This window comes from Leptopilina boulardi, unplaced genomic scaffold (assembly GCF_019393585.1).
Source record: "Leptopilina boulardi isolate dan_hultmark-lab unplaced genomic scaffold, ZJU_Lbou_2.1 LbouV2_371, whole genome shotgun sequence".
In the NCBI taxonomy this organism is placed as follows: domain Eukaryota; kingdom Metazoa; phylum Arthropoda; class Insecta; order Hymenoptera; family Figitidae; genus Leptopilina; species Leptopilina boulardi.
The window spans coordinates 3864868-3873281 of NW_026137942.1; the positions used below are offsets into that span (position 1 = coordinate 3864868).

Sequence of the window (8414 nt, forward strand, 5' to 3'; positions counted from 1 at the left end):
TTCATTTGTCCAAAATTACAAATTGCCCGAACCAACAATCAACAGAAAAATTGCGCCGAAATCTTTCTGTCGATTGTTGGTTCGGACAATTTGTAATTTCAAACAAATAAAAATTCGGCGTCTTAAAAATTCGTACAAATAAAAATTTTGACAAATTAAAATTCGGTGAATTGGAATTTCTGTCATTTAAAAAATTCGAATCACATGAAAATTCCATGGAATGAGAATTATTTTAAATGAAAATTCGATTAAATTAATATTATTTTAAATAAAAAGTAATGTAAAGAAAATGACTGTAAAATAAAAATTCTACCAAACAAAAATTCGGTAGCTAAAAATTTTTGTATGTAAACATTTGTATAAAAAAGAAAATCTGTCAAATTTTAATTTGAAAATTTGTCTAAAAAATAATTATTTTTAATAAAATACTTTTAACATTATTTTTTTTAAAGTGTATAACTACCTATACATCTTCCAAAAATTGATTAAACTTAATTTTAATTTATTATTTTTAATGTTATTATTATATATTATTAAATACATTATTATATCTTTCTTTTTAATTATTAATTTTTAATACTAAGTTTTTTAATTTAAGGTTCTGTTAGGGTGATCATCATCCTGAAATTAAGTGGTGGATGTAAAAAATTTTGAACATTTTTATAACAGCTTATTCATGCATATTATTGCAACATTAGGTGTTTATAGATACAGGATTTTCCCAAGAATGATCTCAACCGTTGAGCCGTCCTTGATATTTAATTCATACAGAATTTGGCAATGATTTCAGTGAACGATGACATCATGTACATAAATCGAAAATTCTCAAATAGTTATACATATATGGGGCAAAATTTCTCAAGCGATTTAACAATATTTTTGACAATTTTTGTCATAAAATTAGGCCCACCCAATCCTTGTTTGAAAATTTTCTGACTGTCCCTCAATATAAAGAAATTTTTTTTTCTAACTAATTGTAAGTTTTTATAAGTGTTTTTTTGCAATAAAATAGTGAAATAATGTTAAATAAATTCAGATGTTCATTACATGAAAGCATTAACATTGAAATAAACATACAAAAATAATATAATAATATAAACATTTGAGAACCTATAGATTTGAGTTAAATTTAAAGAATTAATCGAAGTTAAAAAATCAAAAATTCACATTTTAGCTGAAATTTCTAAAAATTAATAAAAAATAATATATAATTTATAATTATTTACAATTATATCGATTCGTTTTAATGCAAGGAACACAATTATTTTATATTTAAACTTGAATTTAAATAAATAAACAATTTTTCAGCTAAAATGTGTATTTTCTATTATTAACTTTAATTAATTTATTAAATTTACCATTTTGAATTTTTGAAAGCTAACATAGGATACGTAATCAGGGACCCCAAAAAACCCAGAGTAAAAAATTTCAGACGAATCAAAACGATTTTTAAAAATTCGTCCGCCATATTCGACACACCATTTTGAATTTTTAAAAATTTTAAAAATCTGACTTCAGATTCGTAATCAGCGACCCCAAAAACCCCTGAGTAACAAGTTTCAAGCGAATTGCATTAGATTTTCAGAACGGCGTCCGCCATATTGAATCCACCATTTTGAATTTTTGAAAACTAACACCGGATTCGTAATCAGCGACCCCAAAAACCCCCGAGTAATGAGTTTCAAGCGAATTGCATTAGATTTTCCAAAAGTCGTCCGCCATATTGGATCCGCCATTTTGAAATTTGAAAAACTAACATCGGATTCGTAATCAGCGACCCCAAAAACACCCGAGTAAATAATTTCAAGCAAATTTGAGCCTTTTTTAAAAAGTCGTCCGCCATATTGGATCCGCCATTTTGTATTTTCAAAAACGGACTTCAGATTCGTAATCAGCGACCCCAAAAACCTCCGAGTAACAAATTTCAGGCAAATTGGATCAATTTTTTAAAAAGTCGTCCGCCATATTGGATCCGCCATTTTGAAATTTGAAAAACTAACATCGGATTCGTAATCAGCGACCCCAAAAACCGCCCGAGTAACAAATTTCAAGCACATTTGAGCATTTTTTAAAATTTCGTCCACTAGGTTATGATTTTGTAAAAAAATTTGAATTTGCCATTTTTGGTACGCCATCTTGAATTAAAAAAAAACCTTTTGCACCATTTTCATGTCTGAACATTTAGGACACGATATTTTAGGGTTTTATGCATCTCCTAAAGCGAATAGCTTCGAAAAATAATAATTTACAATAAAAAATTTTCAAAAAACCGTGTATTTTTTCAAAGACATGGCCGTAACTTTTGGAATTTTGATTTTTTCAAAATTTTGAATATGGATTCTGAAAGAGCGATATCGAATACATAAGACGCACTTCCTCTTAAATTTTTAAAACTCTTAGTCGCAGAGAAATATGTCATTGAAAATTGCTCTAAAAAAGTGTCCTTCCCGTCCTTAAAGGGTTAAAGTTATCTTCTAAACAAAAAAGGGATCCACACACACACACACACATGCATCTGGACAATTGATCAGGATCTCATATAACATGTTTCTATATAAAGAAAAATTTGTTTCCGCCACTTTGAAAATTTTTATAAACGAAAGGACTACAAAGCTTCCTCCACGAGGAAGCAAACAGATTCAATAAATAAAATAAAATGTGACTTTTACAAAATTAATCAATAGGGTGGTTCTCTGCGAGGCGTACAATTTAGTTATTGGTATAACTATTTGAGTATTAATATTTTCCATTTATTTCTATCTTTTGAAATTTTTCATTAATCATTTTTAAATTTATGTATTTTTAATACATAAATAATTTTACAAAGGAGCATAATAAATGACAATACGATATCAACAAATAAAAATGAAAGTCTCATTCTTCCAAAAATGCAACGTCATATATTTTTGATGCACTAACTCAATTTTCTCAATCAATCTTGACCTTTAAATCAACAATGTAAAAATCAAATCTCAAAAATTCCTTTATCAAAATTTTAGATAAATAAAATAAATTTTAAATTAAAATAATTAGATTATGGGGCATGTGTCATTTTCATACGAAATTTTTTTTCGAAATCTTTATGAAAAATAAAAAAATAGGTTTTTTTATATCAATATTTGATTAAAATTATGGAAGTACACTCATATGGTTGCCATGGTAATAGTTACCACAGCATCCGTTACCATAGAAAACGTTTCCATAGCAACCATTACCCTGGCAACCGCAACATTGGTTTGTTTGTCAAGCATTTCAAAGAAAACAGACTTCAAAATCATACCAAATTTTTTTCCTATTCCTTATGACTCCTATAACATAAATTCACTTGAATTTTTGATTTTTGTCAATTTGGTTAATAATGACAAGCTGTCCCCATTTACCCTAAGTTTTCGAATTTTTGGGGTAAATGGGGACAGCTTGTCATTATTAACCAAATTAACAAAAATCAAAAATTTAAGTGAATTTCTGTTATAGGAGTCATAAGGAATAAGAAAAAAAATTGGTATGATTTTTAAGTCTGTTTTTTTTCTAATGCGAGACAAAATACTGAAATAAAAAAAAAATTTCAATTGGTTCAACTATTATATATCTACTACAAATTTTTTCAAGTTTTTCCATCCCTTAATACAGTAATGTACTTAAGGAAACTTTTTTCCTAAAACTTTCTTAGAAACTATGCTGTACCCATTTACCCCAAATTTTATCAATTTTTCTAAATTTTGGGGTAAATGGGGACTGTCAGTTTCATGCGTTTTAAGCTTATCTAAAAATTTTTCTGCTCCATAAAATTAATCCTGGGAATGTAAATAATAACTTTAAAAAATAAACCCGCAAATATTACCTTTTAAAGGAAGAAACTTACGTAATTTGTTAAAAATAGCGATTTTGTTCCCATTTACCCCAACTGAACCTATTAAATCGAATGTAACAATAATATAAAATATAAAAGAAAATTTACCTGTTTTCGAGGTTAAAAAAGACGAGATTACGAATACCAGAAAACAAATGAATATTACATGGGATTTTTTCCCCACAGGGCCATTTTTACAAAAAGCTATAATAAATCTCAAAATTAAGTCAATTTAAAAAAAGCTACATCATATAGGTGTTAAGAATAGTTTTCTCTTTATGTGCAAACGTTTACTTTTATTTTTCATCCACTCGAACGTGTCGTAATATGTTCGGAAAGTTAACCAAAATTTTGTGTCTAAAAGATCTCAAAACTAAATTTTATAATAAAAACTATAATATTATAGATACAGTGGCCAAACTAGAATTAAAAGTTGCGTATTATCTAATTTAATTTATATTCTAAATGCCTGATAAAACTATTCAATAGTTTTAATATAAAACACAAATGGCTTTTTTTCCCCTTGGCTTTTTCACCCCGTTCTACTCTACATTTAAATATTACAATTTTATTAAATCTTATTCTATTGAAACAAAGGAAAAGGGTCAATCCATTATATTTCGAATGAAGTCGTCGCTGACTAATTTTTAAAAATTATAATACTTTGCAGGAATGATTTTGAAGTTATCAAGATCACGAAATGAAAAGAATTTTATTAAAATTTTAATTATTTATTGCAAAATATGAATTTAAAGTATATGAGGTGCTGAAAACTGTCAATTTTTTAGCCATTAGAAAATATGCAAAAATACGTAGAATTTACCATAAAAATAAAAAATTTTTTTTGTAATTTACTAAGAATGAATAAATTTATCCTTATCAATTGATGTAATTATTTAAATATGTGAAATAATATATAAAATATGATTTTCAAGTTCGCCTGTCAAATAACCTAAATTTGCAAATTTCATCTATTAAATGTGAGAAAGAGAAGTCATTAAATTAAAAAAAACCTTACCAAATATAAAGTACCTGTGACTAACTTTTAGTTTTTCTTAGCACTTTTTTCCTTTTTTCTTCATAAATATGAAATAAAAAGCAATAAAAATTGTCACTTTGCTTATTTTCACTATTTTCAAATGTAAATAACTTTCTTGGAGAAAACTCAAAAATTACAAAACTTGGGCAATATCTAATTGATCACTAAATACACACACTGGAAAAAAATTCGCTTTGGTCCCGAAGATACTTTTTGAGATAATTAAGTTTAAACTTTTCACAATTTTTATCAGGTTAATACATGTAGTTTTTTAAGGACGAAGTTAGGTTTTATTGGTTAAACATTTTGAACTAACTTCAATTTTATAAAAATCACATGCATTAACCTGATAAAAATTGTTAAAAATTTAAAAATAATTATCTCAAAAAGTATCTTCGGGACCAAAGCGAATTTTTTTCCAGTGTGTGTAGTTAGTGATCAATTAGATATTGCCCAAGTTTTGTAATTTTTCAGTTTTCTCCAAGAAAGTTATTTACATTTGAAAATAGTGAAAATAAGCAAAGTGTCAATTTTTATTGCTTTTTATTTCACATTTATGAAGAAAAAGGAAAAAAGTGCTAAGAAAAACTAAAAGTTAGTCACAGGTACTTTATATTTGGTAAGGTTTTTTTCAATTTAATGACTTCTCTTTCTCACATTTAATAGATGAAATTTGCAAATTTAGGTTATTTGACAGGCGAACTTGAAAATCATATTTTATATATTATTTCACATATTTAAATAATTATATCAATTGATAATGATAAATTTATTCATTCTTAGTAAGTAACAACAATTTTTTTTTATTTTTATGGTAAATTCTGTTTTTTTTGCATATTTTCTAATGGCTAAAAAATTGACAGTTTTCAGCACCTCATAAACTTTAAATTCATATTTTGCAATAAATAATTAAAATTTTAATAAAATTCTTTTCATTTCGTGATCTTGATAACTTCAAAATCATTCCTGCAAAGTATTATAATTTTTAAAAATTAGTCAGCGACGACTTCATTCGAAATATAATGGATTGACCCAAAAGAGGTTTGCATTTTGTAGTAAATTTAATGACGTTTGACGTAATGGCAATAATTTTGAAGATTAGATTAATTTTTACTTCAAAAATTGAAGAACAAATTTTAAATCATTTTTTCATAGACTTTGACCATTTTCAAAATATTTAAAAATATCACCAACAACAATTCGATTTGCACTATTTTTTTTAAAAAATATTTTTAAATATTTTAAAACTAGTCAAAGTCCTGTGAAAAATTAATAAAATTTTTTTTTAATTTTTGAAGTTAAAATTAATATAATCTTAAAAATTAATACCATAACGTCAAAAGTCATTAAATTTATTTCAAAATCCACAAATATTTTTATTCGTTTAATGGATTTTTAATAAAATAGTCGTATTTAAAAGTAATAATTTAATTTTTTAAATAGTTCTATTGTAGTTACTTTGCTTCTGAAAAATGTCAAATTTAAAAAATTCATAACTTTCTTTTTTTTATCAAATAAAGAAATAGAAACAAAATTATTTTATTATTTTTCATAAAAATTTCGAAAAAAATTATCCCAGTAAGAAAGAAATTTTAAATAAAACTCTTACGTGGAATGCCCCATATAATTTTTCTCTTTTTAAAGTATAGGGTTAGAATTTCTCAAACGAATCATCTAAAATTTCAAAAATTAATTAATTTCGTACAATCATTTTTTTGTATTCTTAGTTTGATCAAAATAGGTTTTTGAAATTATTAAAGGAAAACATTTCTGTTGCTAAAGTTATTAAGAACTTAATTTTTTTGCAGTTTTAAATAAAAAAAATTTTTTCTGAAGATCCGGTTGACCAATTTAAAAATAAAAAAAAAAGTTTTTTTCGTCACGAAATGCACAATTCAAAAATAATTTTTGTTTAAAAAATCAGTTAATTAACAAAAATTATTTGTAAAATTTTTGAATTAATAACAATTCATAGTTATTATTTATTATAAATAATATAAATACGCCTAAGGAAACTATGAAGTTAAACGCTATAATTGTTTGTCGTTTATCAGTATATAAAATTAATTATTTATTATTCAAATATTATATCTATAATTAAATAATTATTGTTAATTAACTTAGTTTTTCTAGTTTCATTTTTTTCATAACAATTTTTTACTTAGAAATTTATGCGAAATATAAAACAATTTTTAAATTTTACGGATATGCAGAACACTTTTCAATTAACATTTTGTAAATAAACAATTTAAAAAACTTTTAAAAATAAAATTTTTTTAAAACAAACATTATTTTTGAATAGAATTTTTATTTATGAAATTTATTTATTTTTTTTAATCATAACGGAAAAAAACACATTTCCGCATTTGAACGTAAATGGCACAACGGGTCTACTGGACCCGACGTATTTAAACATGTATTGTATAGCCGGTATTTAATATTTTTGCACAAAAATTTAATCTGAAGTAGCTTATGATGTGCTATTTAAAATGTAATTAGTTTCACAGAGATTAATTTATTTTATGTTAGTTAAAAAAAATTGTGAAAAATAAAAACGAAAAATTGCGTGTTTTTACTTAAAAATTCATGAGTTATTTAAATTGTAATATTGTGACTTAAAAATTTAAGGTATTATGTATTACGGTGCACTAGAAGGAGGTTTAAATAAAAATGAATTGGCACTTAAAAATTCTTTTTGATTATTGTTCTAAGATGAATAAAAAATTTTTCTCAATAGGTTTTAAAATCAGCTTACGTGCCCAATTTAAAACAAATTGAGTTTTAAATATTTAAAAATAGTGTTTTATGAGGAACCAGAATTTATTTAATGTATACTTATATGCGTATAGATAATAGATGTTTTAGATTTGGGTTCATATAAATTTATTAACAATGAAGTTATTTTCTTGTTTCGTTTTTATATTGACGCATTAAGAGTGTCTAATGGTATCTGAAATTCTTTGGCAAGAAGAGAGCTTTAATTATCGCTCTGAACGTGAAATAGAATTGATTTTAAAATACTTTTTTTCTCGAAACACGAACACTTTTAACAAAATCAGCCAAAATCCTCATCTTATAAATTTCCTAAATCCAAAAGACTGTACGAATCCATAGAAAAACATGGTTGCAAAACAAAAAGTAGAAAAGTAATCTAATAACAGCTGCGACTTTGTGCGCCCTGCATGCTGCTGCCATCTGACGGCGGCAGGAGGTAATAAACCCCTCATTATATTACTTTTCGTTTTGCAATCGTGTTTTTGTATGGATTCGTATAATCTTTAGGATTTAGGAAATTTATATAAGATAAGGATCTCTAGCTGCTTTTGTAAAAAGTGTCCGTCTTTCGAGAAGAAAGTATTTTAAATTCAATGTTTATCATTTTCACGTTTAGTGCCATTTTTATAGAGCGATAATTAAAGGTCTCTTCTTGCCAAAAAATTTCAGAGACCCTTCGACTCTCTTGAATAAATTTTGTCACTCTTAAAATCGTTCTTTTAACATTATAATTTAATTTTTTAAAATTGG

The 8414-nt window shown here is 25.3% G+C and overlaps 1 protein-coding gene across 4 annotated transcripts in view; it reads right to left on the reverse strand.

Moving 5' to 3' along the window:
- The window catches only part of LOC127287572 (centrosomal protein of 135 kDa-like), a 69782-nt gene that overhangs the window by 17883 nt on the left and 43485 nt on the right, over nt 1-8414 (reverse strand). The window lies entirely within an intron of this gene.